Below are 22,108 nucleotides of genomic sequence, written 5' to 3'. Positions count from 1 at the left end.
TTCATTGCTATTGACTGTTGTATAAGCTATGTATACTCTTCCTACCCATAGTGTTCCACAGATCCATTTTACTGAGTGCCCACCCAGCAGCAAATATTACTCTTCCATAAACCTCCTTTATACTATCCAACATGTTATATAGGGTTTATTCCTAATTCCTCAGTTTAACAATGCCTGTGTGAAGTATTGTATAAAATGTTTTGGCCAGGCCATAGTAGGTGGTATGCACTGTTTCACCCTCATCTGTTGCTCTAGTAAAATTAGAAATTATTTTTTCAGCCAGCAGAATTGCCATATCACCTGGCACAAAGAATGTAGCGCCATTACCTGCAAGTTCAGCACACTGCCAGATACTGCCTTTGAGGTAGTTGAAGGGCTCCTTCTAGTGGCTCTTTCCCCAGAAGGCTGTCTTGAACTCAGAAATGGATTTATTGAACTTTATTAGCCCTCTTAGTTGCCTATTTAATTTGACGAGTGAGTTCTTATATTTATGGGAGTTACAGCTCTGATTTTAGCCATGGTTTTTGCATCCTGTGTTGTATAACCTGTTTAATTTGGGATACCAACAGAGTAGTTAGTTTTCTGGTAGGCACAGTAACCCCTATGCAACCATTGACATGGTAGTAAAAGGTTTCTGTGAAGAATTCTGATAGGCTGTTATATTTTCTGGGATTGGGGGGACATTGAATTTTTTCAATTGATGCTTAATAAAAGGTAGTTTGGAATAGTTCCTAACTGTTAGTCAGATTACTTGGGTTACTGAGTTGATTTTGATTTCAAGGGAGGCAGCTTATTGGTTGGATATTACCAGGGAACACATGACATGGGAGGGGGAGTGTAGTGCTCTTCCCTATTTGGGAGTATGAGGTCCAGTATGTTGGAACCTCTGATAGACATCTGCATTGACTCATCAAGGATGTTTGTATTTACAAATTTCAGGAATCTCTCTGCCTTCAGATTTGAGGCCATGTAGGATTCCCAGTCTATAGATGGGTAATAAAAGTCCACCATAAGTAAGGTGTTAGGTTGGATGGTGTCTGCAGTAGGTCGACATATGCATTATGAGTTTTGAGGGACTTAGAACATGACCTGCAGCTTGCAGGGATATGGTACAGAATTTTGTCTATAATGACCTGCACATGAAGGAAGTCCAGCACATGATCCTGTTTAACCAACCTAGACCTATGCTTCTTATTGATCTATACTGGGGCTCCTGCACCTTTATTCCCTGTCTGTGGATTTTGATGGTCTAAAAGTAAATGGAATGAAACCTTGCACTGCTAGGGTATTCTCTGCAACTTTACATCATTAATATTTTCTGTGGTGAGGAAGACTCTGAGGGAATGTAGTTTTTTGTTCCTGGCAGTGATCAGTAATTAACACTCTGAGGTTCATTTGAGTTGATTTTGTATGTTGGTAGGTTTCTCAATTTGGTATTGTCTAAACAAGCAAATATTAAGCATAAAAAGTGCAGTGAAACAGGAACTAACCAAGGAAAGAGCAAAAGTGTTTAATTTTTTTTTAATCCGTGATTTTGTATTATTGTTTCAAAAAGGCTCTATTGGAGAAGATAAAGTTTTAGACAGTATTCAAGAGCCTAGAGGAGACAGGTGCAGAACTTCATTGGCAAAGCAATGCAGTCTGTTAACCATATCTCCTGATGCTAACAAATATTGATTTCCCTTATAATGACACCAGAAACTCAGCCAATTGTATTTAGTATTTCGTCAGCATTACTGAGATACTGAAAAGCTGCTGCAACCATATTTCAGGATGTGAAAAGTGCTACAAATATAACTGTCGGATCTGTCATAACAGTAAGAAAAGAAATGGCTACAACTGTTGAATATAGTAAAGCAGCAGTTTAAAGTTAAGAACATAAAACAACAGGTCTTCTTGATTCATACTGTAACAGCAGATGGAGTGAAGTCTAATAGTGATAGGGCAGTGCTGTTACACTTATAGCAAAGCCAAAAGACTATATTCTGTTAAAAAAGTTAACTTCTGAAGTTGTTACAGATGTCTCTAATGTAGATATGGTATTTTGCAAAGTTTATACCCATGTCTAGGATAGTTATACATCAATTTTTAAAAAAATTTTTTTATTTATTTAACATTTGTTGACCAGGAAAGTCCGACTAGGTTCCACAGAGCCTGTTTTCAGTGGAGGCCCGGGGAGAAATGCTCCAGATGCATGTCTTTGGAATGTGGGAGGAAACTGGAGTACCCGGAGGAAACCCACGCGAACATAAGGAGAACATGCAAACTCCACACAGAAGGCACCCCAGCCGAGAATTGAACCGGAGAACCTCTTGCTGTGAGGCGACAATGTTAACCACCGCCCCCAATAAATAATATTATATAAATATTAATTATTATATATTAAATATTAAATATTAAATATTTTAGAGCAAGCTGCAGCACAGGGTATGAAAGATGAGAAAGTGAATAATTTGAAAAATAACTGCAGATGTGCCAATATTAAAACAAAAACTATTATGTCTATTATATAAATGTCAGTTATGTTTCATGTACATAGCAGTCAGAATGGCACAGGAATTGTGATTCTACAAGTGAATATGTTAGTAGCCTGTGGGTTTAAACCAATTATAGAAGAGCAAATGCCTTTCCCTATACATATATATATATATATATATATATATATATATATATATGTATATATATATATATACAAATATATAAATAAATAAATAAATATATATATATATATATATATATATATATATATATATATACACATTTTAATTTATTTAGGTGCTACTTCTGTACTGTACTTGCTGGACTGGACTGGAACCAAAGTCTTCTTAAGACACAAAGTCTTGCTGGCTGTTTACTGCTGAATCAGAGATACAGAGTTTTGCATGCCTGCATCTGTAGTCTGTTTAAAGCACCAAATTGCACACTGATAAAGAAATATATTTTGCAGCACAATACGATTTCACTTTAAGCACAGTTACTATTAAATAACTTATTTTTATAACAAACAAGATGCGTGGCTGTAATTTACAAATTTAATGTATAAAGTTTTTCCTTCACAAATGAATGGATAATGGCTTTATGGCTTTCTATTCTCCAGTTACCTCGGAATCTAATTTCCTACCAAATACATCTAACAAAGTTTGATTTACAGTTCTTATATACTGTTCTAGTCATGCAGTTTAGTGTCTGTTTTTTTTCCTTTTGGTATATTTTTTTGGGCTTAATACAGAAACATCTTTTTCTGCTGATACTTTACTTTTCAGACTTGTTTAAGGAAATGTTTTGTTATAAAGCATGTATTATCCTTTTGTAAAAACATTTCTGCTGATGTGAAAATGCATGCAATCAGAATTATTTTTCTGCTGATTTTACAAAAAACATGTTCACTAACAGAAGTCTGTCAAACCGTTCTGCTGCTGATATTGAGAAAACATATTTTTGAGGAACTGGTACTGTGGGAGAACATGTTTTCTGAGGAAACAGCTTTGTAAAAGATCATGTATTGCTGAGTTTATAAACTGTTCTGCAAACATGAGAAAAGCATGAAATACGTCCTTTCCAGTATTGCTTTTTAGGCTTTTTTGCTGATGCCGCGAAGAAGCCTGTCTGGTATACAAATAGTATGGATGCCCATTCTACATTGCTAAACTCTATACATATATTCAAGCAAACTTTTTATTCTATGCTTTATATTTACAGCAGAATTAATTTCAATCTTTTATTCACTGTTGAACACACTCTAACAATTCCCTCTCTTTATTTTTAAAACAGTTTATATTAATATAGACCACCAAGTTGAAGGACCACTAGTAAGAATAAAAAGATCCATGACTCGATAAAACCACAGCTTTATTGTAAATGTAGAATCACTGACTTAGTGCTCTCACCCATAACATTGGGCTTCTTCAGAGTCAGTTACACTCAAAAAAATCAGGACTTTTATAGTCCTAAACAGGCAATCAGGCAATATAAAAAACGTCCATTAAAATCAATTATCCAATTAACCATTTAACCCAGCCCCTGCTGCAAAGCAAAAAAACAGCACAGGAAATACTATGATAAAACCACATCTTAAAACAGAAAAAATAGTTGTAATAAACTGTTTCATGTAAACTCCTTTGGTGAATACTTTGTCCAAGGAAAGTTAAAAGAGAGTTAAACATATAATTATCTGTTAAATAAACAGGGATTTGTGTTTCAGAACCCTTGCAATAGAAATGTTTTCATTAATGCCTGGTGTTTTTGTTGCATCCAGGCACAACTGCCATAGACATTCTATCATCTCTAGTAAGGTTTTAACATCACCTCCCATGTCTTTTTTGGCCACCCACTCAATGACAAAAAATATAAAGTTTTTGTTGTTGCCACACTTCTTACTGTGGTTAAATAAAGCACTTGTAGTCTTCTTTTTTTTAAGTCTCTGTTGTGTTCCAAAATATGCAGCCTTAATTTATGTGTTGTCATTCCTACGTAAAATGCCAGACATGATAGGCAGGTGGCTTCATATACTACCATGTCAGTATTACAATTGCAGTACCTCGGCAGTGTAGTGTTCTTTTGTAACTGTCTATGTGTACATAAGATCCCTCATTAATAAACTTGCAAATACTGCATGTACCACACTTACCCATCTGTGAGATATTACTATTAATTGTCCCTATACCTCTTTCTAACAGCTCTTTCAAGTTGTAACCCCTTCTGTTAATGAATCTCGGGCTTGGACCCAATACTTCTAAGCCTGAAGGAAATACACTGTCCCATACTGTCTGGATAATGTTCTTAATTTTCATACCTGAATCGTTATACTCCAGCACCATTGCCATAGAGTTGTTAGTAGTAAGTGTATTAATCTCAATGGTATTAGATGAACCAACACTTCCACTTGAATCCAAGAGAATAGGTCTAAAATTACTGCTTCTTCTCATTTCAACATCCTTACGTAACTTAGTCAGTAAATCCATTGGATGCACTTTATTTGTGAACATGTCAATAACCTTCAGCAGTTCAAATTTAAAACAGTCATCTTGACTAATAAGCCTTGCCAATCAAATCATTTGACCCTTAATCACATTTTTCTTTCGAAACTGAGGGTGGCAACTCTCATAATGTAAAAAAGAGTTACTGTATTTTTTTTTTACGCTAAATGTTCAAATACCTCCCAATTGTTTACAAAAAATAACCGTGAATTGAGAATCCTAGAATACAGCTTAAGACTCATTAATAGTTTCCCAACCTCATATCTGTCGGTGTGAACAAAATAAAAACCTTTTTTCAACAAGCTGACATAATATTCAGTAATCTTTAGATCTGAAAAATTATAAATTGTAAAACCCTCCTGTTTACAACATATTGCATTGTCCAAATGGGTCTATAACACTTCGATGAAACGGCAGAAGTTCGAACACCATATGTTAGAACTTCTAACCTCGAAGTGCAAAACCATTGAAGGCTTAGAACAGCAATTTTTTTCCCAGGGAAAAAAATCACTGTTCCAAGAAAATACACACACAACACAAGAACACCAAAATAAATAATCCACACATATACACTTCACAAAACCCTACTTCTAACCCTACACTAAACCATACATACACTACTATCTATCCACTTACCTTAACCCAAACCCTAACCCTAAGGTCCGTGCCTATCGCACACTCACCTTACCCACTCCCTAACCCTAAGGTCCGTAACTATCGCACACTCACCTTACCCGCTCCCTAACCATAAGGTCCGTAACTATCGCACACTCATCTTAACCCAGTCCATTCACACACTTACCTTAACCCAGTCTGTAACCTTCAGACCACAGTGGAGGTAGTAGTTAAGTCGCAGAAAAGGCCCACCGAATTCTTTCCCTGGGAAAGAATTTTGTGTTCCGCGGCTTCGCAATAATCAGTTTTCAAACATCACAGTTCGAACATATGGTGATCGAACTGCTGAAGTTTCGACGAACTGATAGGAACCCATCCAAACTACTGTCATCACAATGTTGTTCAGATTCAACAGCAGAATTGTTCAAAATAGGGATGCCAGGATCAATACTATCATCCAACAACTCATCATCTACACTTCCAAGGTCTAATTGTTGAAGTTCGATTGGTAGTTGTGCCACTGATTGTGGCGACCTTGGAATGAGCCCCCCCCCCCCTATTTCCCCCTATGTCGATATGTGTGCCTTATCATTGGTGTCATGTTGTGTTTATATGATTCTGATACTGGGCACTGTTCCATAAACAATGTAAAGCCTGGCAATGATTGTAACTACTTGTGTTTTAAGAGAGCTAGTGTGTTCATTCCACCACAGAATCCAACAGTTATGGTATTTGAATGGTTGTGTGAAGCCCAAATTAGGAGATGTCTTCAATATGAAAAAATGTCTAACAACAATTTATCCAGTGCTGAAAAATTTTGTTTGAGACAGCTCACACACACCAACCAGTACAGAGTTATGAAACTAGATAAGGGTGGGGGTAGTCATCATGACTAACACAGACTATGCCTGTAAAATGCAAGTACTATTAAATGATGCGGAACTTATGAGAGGGTTTCTAAGTTTGATGTACATAGGGCCTATGCCAAAAATGATTGGCAGTTATATGAATTTATGTTGTTGTTGTTGTGACTTTCAGCTTTTCCTGGTTAGGGGTCGCCACAGCAGAACTCCAGTCCGCTAATGGTTGGCAGTAGATTTTTACATTCAGAGTTACCAGCCCTGACGCACAACCTTCTACGAAGGTATGCCCATTAACGCATGTCTCCACACAGAAGACACTCTAGCTGAGAATCGAACAGGACAATGTCTTACTGTGAGGTGACAATGTTACTGCAGCACCACCACCACAGTCATATATGAATTTATGCGTGATGGGATAATTTCTAATGAGGAGTTTAAATATCTTACAGTGGAGAACAGCATTATTCCCTCTAATTTTGGTATCCTCAAAATTCATAAAAATGTAAATTTTCTGCCATTTAGGCCCATTGTAGCTGCTAAGGACTCCAAGACGGAACCACTAGCATCATATATAGACATCACTTGTAAGAATGTGTTGAACAATGCTCCGCACATTTTAAGGGACTCTTGGCATTACCTTGATAATATCAGGAATTTAAATTGTGGTGATGACGTTTGGTTTGTGACTGTAGATGTAGTCAACTTATTTTCTGTGATCCCCCACCATATTGGAATTGAGAGCTTTAACAACAGTCTGGCTAAGTGCAGTGATTTACACCATGTAATAAGAGGCCTGCTTGTGGATTTGTTAGAATTAGTATTATCCAATAATTTCATCTTGTTTGATGGAGAATACTACAAGCAGATGAATGGGGTTGCGATGGGTGCCAGATGTGCACCCATCTATGCTAACCTAGTGTTGGCAGAATGGGAACAGCAACATGTATTTAATTCTGTCTATATGTCAAAGATCATGACATACTTAAGGTACCTGGATGACATACTGGTTTTGTGGAAGGGTTCAAAACAAGAATTGGAAGATTGTATTGGTTATTTGAGTAACACGACCACTTTTCTAAAATTTACAAGTCAAATGGACCGAGATAGGATTTAATTTTTGGATACTCTTTTGTACAAAGAGAATGGCCATATACATTTGAAAATTTACCCTAAAAAAATACAGCAACTCTTTTTTACATTATGAGAGTTGCCACCCTCAGTTTCAAAAGTAAAATGTGATGAAGGGTAAAATGATTCGAAAGGCAAGGCTTATTAGTCAGGATGAATGTTTTAAATCTGAACTGCTGAAGCTTATTAACATGTTCACAAATAGAGGGTATTCAATGGATTTACTGACTAAGTTAAGTAAGAATGTCGAAATGAGAAGAAACAGTAATTTTAGACCTATTCTCTTGGATTCAAGTAGAAGTGCTGGTTCATCTAATACCATTGAGATTAATACACTTACTACTAACAACTCTATGGCAATGGTGCTGGAGTAAAATGATTCAGGTATGAAAATTAAGAACATTATCCAGACAGTATGGGACAGTGTATTTCCTTCAGACTTAAAAGAAGTATTGGGTCCAAGCCCATGATTCATTAACAGTATGGGTTCCAACTCGAAAGAGCTGTTGGAAAGATGAGTAGGGACAACTAATAGTAACATCTCATGGATGGCTAAGTGTGATACATGCAGTATTTGCAAGTTTATTAATGACGGACCTTATGTACACATAGACAGTTACAAAAGAACACTAAATGGCCCAGGGTACTGTAGTTGCAATACATGGTAGTATATGTAGCCACCTGTCTATCATGTCTGGCATTTTATGTAGGAATGACCACATGTAAATTAAGGCTACATATTTTGGAACACAACAGAGACATAAAAAACAAGAAGCCTACAAGTGTTTTATTTAGCCACAGTAAGAAGTGTGGCAACTACAAAAAGTTTATATTTTTTGTCATTGACAGGGTGCCCAAAAAAGACATTGGAGGTGATATTAAAACCTTACTAGAGATGAGAGAATGTCTATGGCAGTTGCGCCTCGATGCAACAAAAACACCAGGCATTAATGAAAACATTTCTATTGCAAGTGTTTTGAAACACGAATCCCAGTTTATTTAACAGATGATTGTATGTTTAACTTTCTTTTAACTTTTCTTGGACAAAGTATTCACTAAAGGGGTTTACATGAAACAGTTTATTACAGCTATTTTTTTCTGTTTTAAGATGTGGTTTTATCATAGTATTTCTTGCACTGTTTTTTCCTTTGCAGCAGGGGCTGGGTTAAATGGTTAATTGGATAACTGATTTTCATGGGTGTTTTTTATATTGCCTGATTGCCTGTTTAGGACTATAAAAGTCCTGATTTTTTTGAGTGTAACTGACTCTGAAGAAGCCCAATGTTATGGGTGAGAGCACAAAGTCAGTGATTCTACATTTACAATAAAGCTGTGGTTTTATCGAGTCACAGATCTTTTTATTCTTCTTAGTTTATATTAATATGTATCTATCTTTTGTCAGATTATACAGAAAACACATTAAGAAACAAAACCTTTGGCCAAAATACAATTTTACACAGTTAATACAATGATATTAAGTATTATTACCAGAACTGAGTGCATTTAACAACTTTTTCTTTTGCAGACCATTCTGTGAAAATATTCCACCAGTTGTGGGCTCTGTCTGCTTTAGTTTTATTTTCTAACTTGATTAATTTGTTCTTTTGCAATCACAGAATTTAATTTATGACTTAGAACTTTCCATAAACTCTTTGTAACTGCTGAATTAACTGCTTACTTTTATTAATCACTTTATACCAACAGTTTAGATATAGACTAATATCTATAAGAGACAGGAACTATGTGCTAGTGCAAGCATTATTTAGTGCTAAAATATACAGTTTCAATGTCATTTTAACCATAACATTGTGGTCATATCTCTGAACTCTCCATGCACTTTAGATGACAGTGAAGTCAACATCTTAAGCACCTTGGTAAAGTACTGAACTGGGCTTAGATAATAAATATTTGAATGTAATTATTTCAGTATATTTAATACTTGAGGGTTTAAAAAAAAAACATGATTTATACACTGAAGAACGTGGTTTACATATTAGTCCATTAGCTGTATGAGTACAATATTTTAATAATTTCTCTAAATGGGATAACCAATACCGGTATGGATAAAATGGTGGTCCGAAAACCAGTGATAAAATTACAACTTGACAATTACTTTTGAACTTGTTACATTATAATGTGTCCTGTACAGTATGTATCTACACAGACTGTTCACTATTCATGCATTTCAATGTAGTAGGTACCTTGGGCCCATTTTTTCTAAACATGGTTTTTCATACATATTTATTAGAGATTAATTTTATGTACACTGAATTATTTTGTATTTCTACATACAAAGCCTGGAAAGGATATTTAGTCTGATCTACAAATTTAGTAACATTAACATCAAGCAAAATCTTTAAGTCTTTTTAGAAATATTTAGTGGAATTGGCACCAGAGTCATGGTATTAAACTACATAACCAGCAATTAGAAATATTCATGCTTTTTGCATACCAACATTTTCTTGCCAAAAACATATTAAAAATAGTGACCAGTATTGCTATTAGACAAATTCATGTTTTTTCATACCAACATTGTCTTGCCAAAAACATATTAACATATTTTTGCTCTCTCTCTTGTATAGCTTTACAGTTTTACAGGTTGGAAATACAATTTAATACTAAGCAATACAATAATAATTATCATAAAAGGTATTAACAACTTTTGAAATATCCTGGCCTGTCAGGTTTAATCTGGTTACCAGTATTTCTAAAGCACTAATACCTCTTTTCCCCTCCCCCTAAAAGAGCACTGTCAAGAGCGAATGAGATATTATTTTCCTTCCTGTAGCTTTATTTTAGACCTTCTGCAATAGTGCTTACACAGTCAATGTAAAACTGAGAAAGTACCCCTCCACCTGTAGTATTGCAGTATTGTTTATTTGCTTTATGCTGCGAGAATAGAGTGTATGCCAACCCAACACTTTGGTTATACATTTGCTTTATTAGGTTACTAGCAAACTGTGGACCTTTGTCTGATTTGATAATTTTTTTATAAAGCTTTTGCTGTTTACTACTACTAGTAAGTATTTATACCCACCTGCATACTTTGTTTGAACTGTATGTATACTATGGCCCATTTGCTGGCTGTACTTGATGTAACTGAAGTTTTTTACTTTTAAGATTTACCTGCAAACAGATTATCAGTGACACAGATGAACAATTGGGACATTTTATTACAATTATCAAATAGTGCTACATGTGAACACTTAACAATTATGTTTTAATAACAATAAAGTTAAAAAAAAAACATAAGCCACTAGTTTGGCAATCAGTCTTGTTTTTTACCTTATCTGCCCAACATTTCCTATAACTATTCATCCAGCCTGGGAAGGTCTGAGCTCACATATTAGATTCTGTAGACCACAGTTAACCCTTTTGATACATTTCTTTTACTCATCTGTTAATACACTTGCATCTTGATATTAGAATGCAGTTGTAAAACACTTAAAATTATAATAAGCATTTGTGATTTTGCATAGCTATGCATTTATACTACATAAATAGACATTACTTTACAATTAGCTTACATATTTTTAACTTGGATTTCAGTATTTTTGTTTTATTTAACTGCACAATTACTTGACTAATCCCATCTGTGATTTTATTTCTTTTTAACATTGTCTATCAGTGCTTTTAACTGTTTGGTATGGTGTTACTATACAATAAAAAAATTGTAAAAAACAAAATAGATATTAGCATAACTAACACATGTATATTTACATTATTTACATTTGCTGTTGTCTGCCTTTTGCTTTTGTGCATTGTACTTTAGATGAAAAGAAAATACATGCATGTCAGTCTTGTGACTTCATATTTTTACTGTTATGCACTAGAACTATTGTTTTTACCTTTTGACTATGCTATGAGAATGACAGTCATACACTTTACTTTACTAAGTGTCTTGCTTTAACTGAATGAAAGTAAAACATTTGAGAATGATTTGTCCATACATCAGATCCTACCATGTATGCGTAACCATTTTCAAAACATAAACATATTGTAAAGTATACCTTTTTGTACAGATCAGCTGTAGTTTCCTGCTCTTTTGCAATGTGTTTTAAGCTCAGCTGTTGTATGCAGGAAGTCGGCCTCTGTCAGTTCAGCTAATTTATTTTCTGTATCCTGTAACTGCTGCAGAAGAGTTTCCTGTAATGCTACACTTTTGGCCTGATATTTCTCAGTAACATGTTATGCTGAATCTAAAACTCCTATAAACTTCCTGAACTCACTTTGTCTGTCTTTAGAAGTTTACTAATTTTTTTGTGTAACAAGATGTACTAGAGTTTCTGTCAATAACTGCTTTGACTGTTGGTGTAATTCTGAAATTAACCTTTCACATGAGGTGACAGGATATAACTGTCTAACATCTGAATATAATGTAAGCATATTAACTTTTTCTGATTCTTTACCTTTAAAATGTTTGTCTGTACAGTCTAACCTTTGAAAAATGGCTTGCACTGTATTTTTATGACATTATACACAGAAAGCAGTTTTATATGATTTACGCAATAAAGATTTGTCATACCGCATATGGTTTTGTTTCAGATACCAGTCAAATATTTTAATCCAGTTGCATAATGCCTTACTATCAACATGTCCTAATAAGGTTTTACATTTGCTAATATGCTATGTATAGCAACACTGTATTCTGTTATAATCACCTCTACTGGCAACCATACTGTATGTGACACAGAAAAATTTCCTTACCAGTCAACAGAGAGGCAGATGGCCAGGCTGCTTTACTGTAGATGGCTGAAAAGTCTCTGTAGTCACTTGTGAAGTTGGTAAAACAAAACTCACAGGTTCAGTCTTGTATTTTGCTCCTTTACCTTTCTTAGAGAATTTATGACACTGCTCACTTTCCTGTACTGCAGTCCCACTCTGGATTCAGACATCTGAGAAACTGTACTTTTACAAACTATAGAAACTGTAGAAAACTGAAGTACTCAACATAAATGTTAGTTACTGTGCCTTTACTAGAGTGACCTTATACAAGGCATCACAACTCCCCCTGTGTTCGAATCACGTTGGGGTCACCATTGAAAATTTTAATTTATCTAGGAAGGTGCTGCAAACTGGGCTGTGCTGTGCTGTCTACCACTGAATCAGAGACACAGAGTTTTGCATGACTACATCTGTAGTCTGTTTAAAGCACCAAACTGCACACTGATAAAGAAATATATTTTGCACCACAGTACTATTTCACTGTGAGCACAGTTACTATTAAATAACTTATTTTTATAACAGACAAGATGTGCGACTGTAGTTTACAAATTTAATGTACAAAGTTTTTCCTTCACAACTGATATGGACAACGACTTTATGGCTTTCCATTCTCCAGTTACCTTGGAACCTAATTTCCTACCAACTACCTCTAATAGAGTTTGATTTACAGTTCTTATATACTCTTTTAGTCATGCATTTTAGAGTCTGTTTTTCCTTTTAACATCTTTTTTTGGCCTTAATACAGAAACATCTTTTTCTGCTGATACTTTACTTTTCAGACTTGTTTAAGGAAATGTTTTGTTATAAAGCAGGTATTATCCTTCTGTGAAACCATTTTTGGTGATGTGAAAATGGATGCAATCAGAATTATTTTTCTGCTGATTTTACAAAAACATGTCCATTAACAGAAGTCTGAAAGGAAACACCTGTGAGAATATATCAAACTGTTCTGCTGCTGATATTGAGAAAACATATTTCTGAGGAATTGATACTGTGGGAGAACATATTTTCTGAGGAAACAGCTTTATTAAAGATCACGCATTGCTGAGTTTATAAACTGCTCTGCAAACATGAGAAAAGCATGTAATACTTGCTTTCCAGAATTGCTTTTTAGGCCTTTTTGCTGATGTTGTGAAGAAGTCTGTCTATTATACATATAGTATGGATGCCCATTTTACATTGGTAAACTCTATACATATATTCAAGCAAACTTTTTATTCTATGCATTATCTTTCATATTTACAACAAAATTAATTTCAATCTTATATTCACTGTTGAACACACTCTAACAATATATATATATATATATATATATATATATATATATATATATATGTATGTATGTATATAGATAGATATAGATCTCTCTCTTAACAAATATATATGTATATAGATAAATAGATATATGCCCAAGTCAACATAAACTGTACTTACTAAGAAATGCAGATCACCGAATGATGCTACAATTAGACTCTGGTTTGAATAAAAGTCATCAGTAAGAGACAAAGGGTTTTTTTTTTTTGGAATAAATATGTCAGGTATAATGCTTAGTTTTCAAACCTGCCAATAACAGTTACTAAACAACTGAGAAGACAAATTCTTGAAAGTATACACAAATCACATCTGGAAATGGTAAACTGTAAATAAACAGCAAGAGACATAATAATAAACTGGCTGTGAATGCTTACACATGTAAAACAAGTAGTATAGAGTCATGCAGTCTGCAATGGATAGCATAACAGCAATCTAGTACAAGATGTTAATTAATATACTCAGTAGTTATCCTGTTTGTGATGAGGATCTTTGTACATAGATTTAAGACACGTTCAGTGAGTTGTTCCAGTTTAAAGAAATTCTCTATCAAATTTGTGTGCATTATTATCACAAGTTCACAGAAACAATCATGTTGACTGATACAACAAAGGAAAGTCTGACTACTGCATGGAATTCTATATTCTGATGTACAGAATGCACGAATGTTGGATATTTACCATAATAATAGACCTGGAGTGGCAGTTCAATTCTTGTCACTTACATGGGTAGAACTGGCAGGACTCTGTCAGCAAGACCATAAGAACTTTCCCTAGCATCCAAGTATTTTATCTACAATGCAATGCTCCTCATGATTCTTGTCCAGGTCTCTGAAATCCATGGAAAGCATCGACTCTGGAAAAAAGCTACATAAAACATATGCCTGTACAGTACTTTACCTAGCAATCCAAAGTTTAAGGCAGACATGTCGAGGTTGGGGGGAGGAAGGAGTGATGTTAGTCAGGATATATCTTCAATAAAGGTCTATCATTATGGCAAACATGGAACTTTCATATCTGGGAGTGGAGTTCAGCAACATTGCCACAAGGGTTGTGTCACAACCTGATCTTCTTGTGTAGATCCTCAGGAAAGAATGTCCCAAATAATTGTGGTATGAAAGCAAGTTGTAGATTTAGAGATCGTACACAGCTTATATTGTCTTGCAGAAGTGTTCAGTGATGCCCATAGCTGTTGTACAACTATCATCCCACAATGCACTTTTCAGAAACACCTGAGAAGTAGCCATATGATTCAGTATCGCTTTTCAAAGTCCTAACCTTGGCACTTCATCTTTCAAACTATTGTTTGAATATAATAAATGCAGCTGATAAATTTGCATAATTGATTTGGTTCTCTAAACATAAAATATGTGCTGATCGCAAGCAGCCATGCAGTGCAAGAGATATTCTCTTTAGTTATTAGAAATTGTAGAAAAATAATGAAAGAATGATCCTCTGAATTAAAATCCCCTCTGTAGCTCCTTTAGGTATGAATAAAGGCTATGTTCTCATGATCATTCTGTAGAATATTTGGTAAGAAAGGTTAACAGAAAGGCTTGTATTTCTGTGATTCTTCTGTCTGAAATTATAGCTGCCAAGAATATGAGATGTGCAGTTGCAGCTGGTTCAAAACATGGTTGAGTTTTTTTGTGGCATAAATTAATGGTCTCATGTAAAAATAGGATCCTTTGATGGTGGGCAATGAAAGAAAGTAATTTTCAGAAACAACTTTTTCTCCTTTAATGAAGTTGCAGTAAAAAGTAATAATTCTGATAAAAGTTGAAAATAACAAATCTCCACTCTTTAACTGAAGAATAGTTGAAAATAAGACCATACACTTGTGATAACTATCATAAAATAGATCTAACCAGAAAGACAAAAGATCTATGCCCCCCATGATGCAGATGGAACTTGCATATGTTCTGGGGTTTGGCCTGAGACCACAGACTAGGATTTGAACTACTATGTCAAAATTGTTAAGAAAATTTGAATCAGTTCTCCATAAAAATATCAAAACCTATCAAAATATTCTTGAGTAGATTGATAAAAGAGTAAAATCAACTAGGGAAATGGTTGCTACAAGATGTTTCTTTGAAATCAGTCTTCTGATAATTAGAATACTTATATAGATCATAGAAAGTTAGTGAAGTACCTCTCATTTTGCACAAGGCCAAAAATGCACTTTGTCTGGATGCTGAAACAGAGTAAAATTATTACTGCTAGAGGTTTTCAAAAAAAAAATTCTTCTGCTACTGGGAATAGTGATGCAGCTCAGATAAATTTAATGAAAAATGAATGGATGATAAAAGAAAAGCATGCGCTAATAAAATCTGAAGGTGATGAAGAGCTGCCTTATAATTAGAAATTGTTAAACTGCATGCTGTGAAAACAGCAAATCATATAATTAATGAAGGCAGTCTACTTAACACTGGCATTTGGGAGATGCATTCAGCGCTAATATCAATGAGAAAGTGTCATATCTTTTTGGCCACTGACAAGTTGTTGTTTGTCTTTCGGCTTTTTCCGGTTAGGGGTAGCCACAGCGGAACTCCGGTCTGTTAATTAATGATTGGCAGTAGATTTTCATGAACACCGAGGTGCCAGCTCAATGTCCAACCTTCAATGGAGGCACGCCCATTTATGCATGTCTTTCGAATTCCACCCAACTGTGGGGAGGACATACAGACTCCACACAGAAGGCACTCCCTGCACTCCAGCTGAGAATAGAATGGGATAACCTCTTGCTGTGAGGCAACAACTCTACTGCTGCACCACCGCGGCATACTTTGGTCACTGACAAGTAATGCAAAAAATAGTTGTACAAACCTTGGGTTACTACCGGATGGTACTATTTTAATGTTTATAAAGCTTAGAATTCATTTCTTGGTTTTTCAATTGACAAATGTATTTAATTTACCCATACTGGACTGAACATTTTGATGTGACTGAAAATTATACTAATTTCAATATAGAGTATTCTTAAACTCAGTGTAACTGTTGTCTCCTCCCAGCTGTGATTATCTGACAAGATAATTCCTTTCTTCTCCCTGTTTATTGGCTGTTGAAAATAAGCATATAAGTATCATTTTGCAAAGTTTCTCCCCTTAAACTACTCCCCAGGCTAAAAGACCTTTAAGATTGTGTAATGTTGGGTGTACTGATACTGCTTGCATTTTTTTTAGTATCAGATTAGAGCGTTTTTTACTATAATTAGCTTACTGGTTCTTGCTTGTGGTAGAAGATTTCCAGGCTAGTTTTTTTTGTATTGAAATTTAAATACTCAGTAGCTAATCCATCCAAGCATAATTCTAGATCCAATCCCCAAGCAACTATAGTTAACCCTGCCCCCAGTATAATTCCTTTTGGTATCACTGACCAGCACTTCCCCACCACTTTTCTAGCCAGCCTGATTGAGAAAGGTATCTTAAGACAGTGTAAGAATCGTCTCATACTGTATAATGATCATCTATTACTCAAACAGTATAACACAGTGTGTGAGAGATGTACATATTTAATATTCTTAGAGGCAAAAATTTCACACACACCAAGCTCAGACACCAAAATCATCAGCAGTATACCACGCATAACACTTCTCCAAGGCCATCACAATACATATAATTCATCATATGTTGAGGTTCCAATGATTAACTTGCCTAAACCTCAAAGACCTCTAAAACACAGCACAGGCACAAGATATATTCAGTATTTTAAACCTACTTCCTCGCATAGCATAAAGTGTACCGAAAGTCACAGATGCTGATACTGTAAGGCAGGCATCACCTAACCAAATATTCTTGTTATCGGTAGTTACTTCCTTGTAATGATTAAGCCTTTCATCCCCTAAATGCTAGGACTTCATCAGAATATCACTCCATTATCAAAAACATCATTTAAAACCAATATTACCCCTCATGTGACTCATGTCAGCTAACAAATGTCGCCTTCTAATTTACATTCAATTTATTCCTATTAACAATTGAATAGCACATATTTACTGTCAACATACTTCAGTTGGTACAACTATGGCTAACAAAGACAAGGTTAAAGAAAAATAAACATATTATAGAAAATGTAAATATCTAAAAAAGAATGTAATTTATATATATATATATATATATATATATATATCAGTGACTATGTTAATGCAGTAGTATTTTAATTCCCAAAATAATCACTGCTAACCTAAAAACTCTTTGAATAACTTTAAATGTTAAACAATTTCATTTTCATGATGCTTGCAATGGTTACTGCATCAGTTAACCCATTTAAACCACTGACATGTGCCTTAACTTGCCACTGTAACCCCTTTATGTTTAACCTCACCTTCCATTGTCCTCCTTTTATGTCCCTTCCCATTACTTCCAAGACCAAAAAGCTAATTTCATGTTCTTGATACTTATCAATATGCTTGAATAAAGTATTATGCTGGCGTTTTCTTTTTATATCATGGACAGATAATGGACAGAGGTAGGTCCTAAATGCTGTATTCCATGCATGGGTCCTCTCAAATTATCTGTGGAATGATCCCAGTTGTTCTATTTAGGGGTAGTACATAATTATCGTCCATGGGATGGCTAAGACTAATCTATAAACAAATGGGATAGGTTATCTCAAGCCCAAAAATGGAGACTGGCTAGGATTTAAATGGCCTGGAAGGGACTATAGCCTAGCATATATGTATGAATCTATAAGAAAAGTAGATAAACATTTTTTAAAAAATTCATTCCAGGTCTTCATTATTATTTTTACAAAGAATCGTTCTTTACTCAACTAAAAGAGTGAGACAAAAACACCTTAAATAAATAATTCCAACATTGTTCAGTAAGGACCAATTAATAATTATGTTATGTCTTTCTTTAAATAAATTTTTATGGCATATGAGAAAACTAAGTTTGTCGTTGCGCTATGAATATATCCGTCAATGGCATTTGGTTTTCTTGAGTACTCGGATATAATAAAAGTCTTAGGAATACTAGTAGCAAAAGGTAACGTGCCACGTTTGTTTGGAAATCTGGGACAAAAATATAATTTATATCTTATCTCTTGTATGAAGGCAAGGTATACCTTCTGGTTCTAAATTTGAGCCCCTATTGATTTCATTAGTTATATATACTATTAGACATGGATATTCGGAATCTGCCATAACAATTTATGCAGATATCACTCTACTGTGTGCAGGGATAACCTAGACTCAACAATATATTCACTAAAATATGATTTTAATTAACTTCAAAACTGTGCCATAGTCATACCTTGAATATGAATATGAGCAAAACACAGTCTGTTGCCTTTTTTGTAGACTTCCCTTACATTAAGATTTAAATCTTAGATTTTCTGTTTGCTTAAAAGTTTTCTCAGATTGCATTACTAGGAACTGTACAAGACTGTGTTGAAGTTTGATCAACATATTAATTACATATGCTTAATCTTAAAAAAAACTAGCATCACTTTATGAAAAATATCGATATGTAAATCTAAATATGAGGTGAGTGTTTGGTTGATCTTTGTTATCTGCCGTCAGTGTTAATTTCTATGTACAAACTACTGAGTGAAGAGATTCAAAAAGTATAATCTTCTTATCATGCAACTTTAATTTATTACTGGCATTTCAAACATACTCACTGTGATGCCCGTGCACTGGCCCAGTAATAAAGAAACCTCAGTCCTCACCACTAGCACCAGTGAGGGGCATCTGCATTGGGAAGGATAACGAGTACACACAGTAAAGTGCAATTTAGCACCAGTGATGGGCGTGCACATTGGGAAGGATAACAAGTACACACACAGTAAAGTACAATTTAACACCAGTGAAAGGCGTGCACACTGGGAAGGATAACAAGTACACACACAGTAAAGTACAATTTAACACCAGTGAGGGGCGTGCACATTGGGAAGGATAACAAGTACACACACAGTAAAGTACAATTTAACACCAGTGAGGGGCGTGCACATTGGGAAGGATAACAAGTACACACACAGTAAAGTACAATTTAACACCAGTGAGGGGTGTGCACATTGGGAAGGATAACAAGTACACACACAGTAAAGTACAATTTAACACCAGTGAGGGGCGTGCACATTGGGAATGATAACAAGTACACACACAGTAAAGTACAATTTAACACCAGTGAGGGGCGTGCACATTGGGAAAGATAACAAGTACACACCCAGTAAAGTACAATTTAACACCAGTGAGGGGCGTGCACATTGGGAAGGATAACAAGTACACACACAGTAAAGTACAATTTAACACCAGTGAGGGCCGTGCACATTGGGAAAGATAACAAGTACACACCCAGTAAAGTACAATTTAACACCAGTGAGGGGCGTGCACATTGGGAAGGATAACAAGTACACACACAGTAAAGTACAATTTAACACCAGTGAGGGGCGTGCACATTGGGAAGGATAACAAGCACACACACAGTAAAGTACAATTTAACACCAGTGATGAGGTGCACATTGGGAAGGATAACAAGTTCACACACAGTAAAGTACAATTTAACACCAGTGAGGCGCATGCACATTGAGAAGGGTAACAAGTACACACACAGTAAAGTACAATTTAACAACAGTGAGGCGTGCACATTGGAAAGGATAACAAGTACACACACAGTAAAGTACAATTTAACACCAGTGAGGCGTGCACATTGGGAAGGATAACAAGTACACACACAGTAAAGTACAATTTAACACCAGTGATGGGCGTGCACATTGGGAAGGATAACAAGTACACACACAGTAAAGTACAATTTAACACCAGTGAGGGGCGTGCACATTGGGAAGGATAACAAGTACACACACAGTAAAGTACAATTTAACACCAGTGATGGGCGTGCACATTGGGAAGGATAACAAGTGCACACACAGTAAAGTACAATTTAACACCAGTGAGGGCCGTGCACATTGGGAAGGATAACAAGTACACACACAGTAAAGTACAATTTAACACCAGTGACGGGCGTGCACATTGGGAAGGATAACAAGAGCACACAGTAAAGTACAATTTAACACCAGTGAGGGGCGTGCACATTGGGAAGGATAACAAGTACACACACAGTAAAGTACAATTTAACACCAGTGAGGGACGTGCACATTGGGAAGGATAATGAGTACACACACAGTAAAGTACAATTTAACACCAGTGAGGGGCGTGCACATTGGGAAGGATAACACGTACACACAGTAAAGTACAATTTAACACCAGTGAGGGGCGTGCGCATTGGGAAGGATAACAAGTACACACACAGTAAAGTACAATTTAACACCAGTGAGGGGTGTGCACATTGGGAAGGATAACAAGTACACACACAGTAAAGTACAATTTAACACCAGTGAGGGGCGTGCACATTGGGAAGGATAACAAGTACACACACAGTAAAGTAGAATTTAACACCAGTGATGGGTGTGCACATTGGGAAGGATAACAAGTACACACACAGTAAAGTACAATTTCCCTTAAGAGCACACAGAGATCACAGTCAGTCCGGGGCTGGTTTCTGCCTTTCTTTCCAGATCCCCAATAAGACTCCTCACTGGCACAGCTATAGGCTACATGTCTCAGCCTAGAGGTCAAGCTAATACCTCCAGCACCCTCTCTGTCCAACCAGTGCTTCGTGTCCCTGCCCAACTAGCTGACACACACACATACACACTCTTTAATATATAAGTTATATACAAACATACAGACATTCCTGGGAAAGGCTTGCACAGGTTCTCCAGCTATGCCCCTTCCTGACAGTCTATAAAGTAGTACCAGCTGCCACCAACTACTAGTATCAGCTACTAATAAGGCCCTTACCAAAGGGTGTACAATTATTACTGTGCAATATTATTATCCAAATAGAAAGCGTGACTGAGCTGCAAGACTATTGGAGTGGCTTTGTACAGTATGACTATATACAAACAATGTTCTCTAGAGCTTAAATTGTCTCTACACAAAATAGCCACAGTTGAAAGGTTTAAAAATATTTAATAAGAAATAATAAAAACACAAGACAATACTTCTTACTACACAGTGCTAGTCAAGAGCTCAAACATCACAGGTAAATGCTTAAAATAATACTGTAGAAGTGTTCTGACAGAAATATAGAAAACAGCTAAACTAAACTTCCTATTTTCTATCTTTTCCTAAGAGCTATCACAGTTCTAAATAAACTTACATATAGAGCAAAAGCAGAGTCCTGGTGAGTTGTTGTCAGCTTTAGACAAAATCCAAAATGCTCTCTCTCTCTATCTGAGCCAGTCTTTTAAATTAATAATGCATCACTGCTCACTCATTTTAGATTACTTCATTCTTCTCTGGTTTCCCAGGCTAACAGAAACTCGGAGTTTAACATAGCTTTGATCTTGCACCTGGTCAGGAAACCACAGCATTTAAAGACATACATGCAAAATCTAGCAATTAATTCTGGTCTCAAAACAATAGAAAGGATCTCCTGGTCCAGACATCACAGCTCCAAGTTTGAGATCAAACAGCCATACAATGCTT

Source organism: Protopterus annectens, chromosome 2.part1 (genome assembly GCF_019279795.1).
Source record: "Protopterus annectens isolate FY-2018-M chromosome 2.part1, PAN1.0, whole genome shotgun sequence".
Lineage (NCBI taxonomy): Eukaryota > Metazoa > Chordata > Ceratodontiformes > Protopteridae > Protopterus > Protopterus annectens.
Note: the sequence above shows the minus strand (reverse complement) of the source record.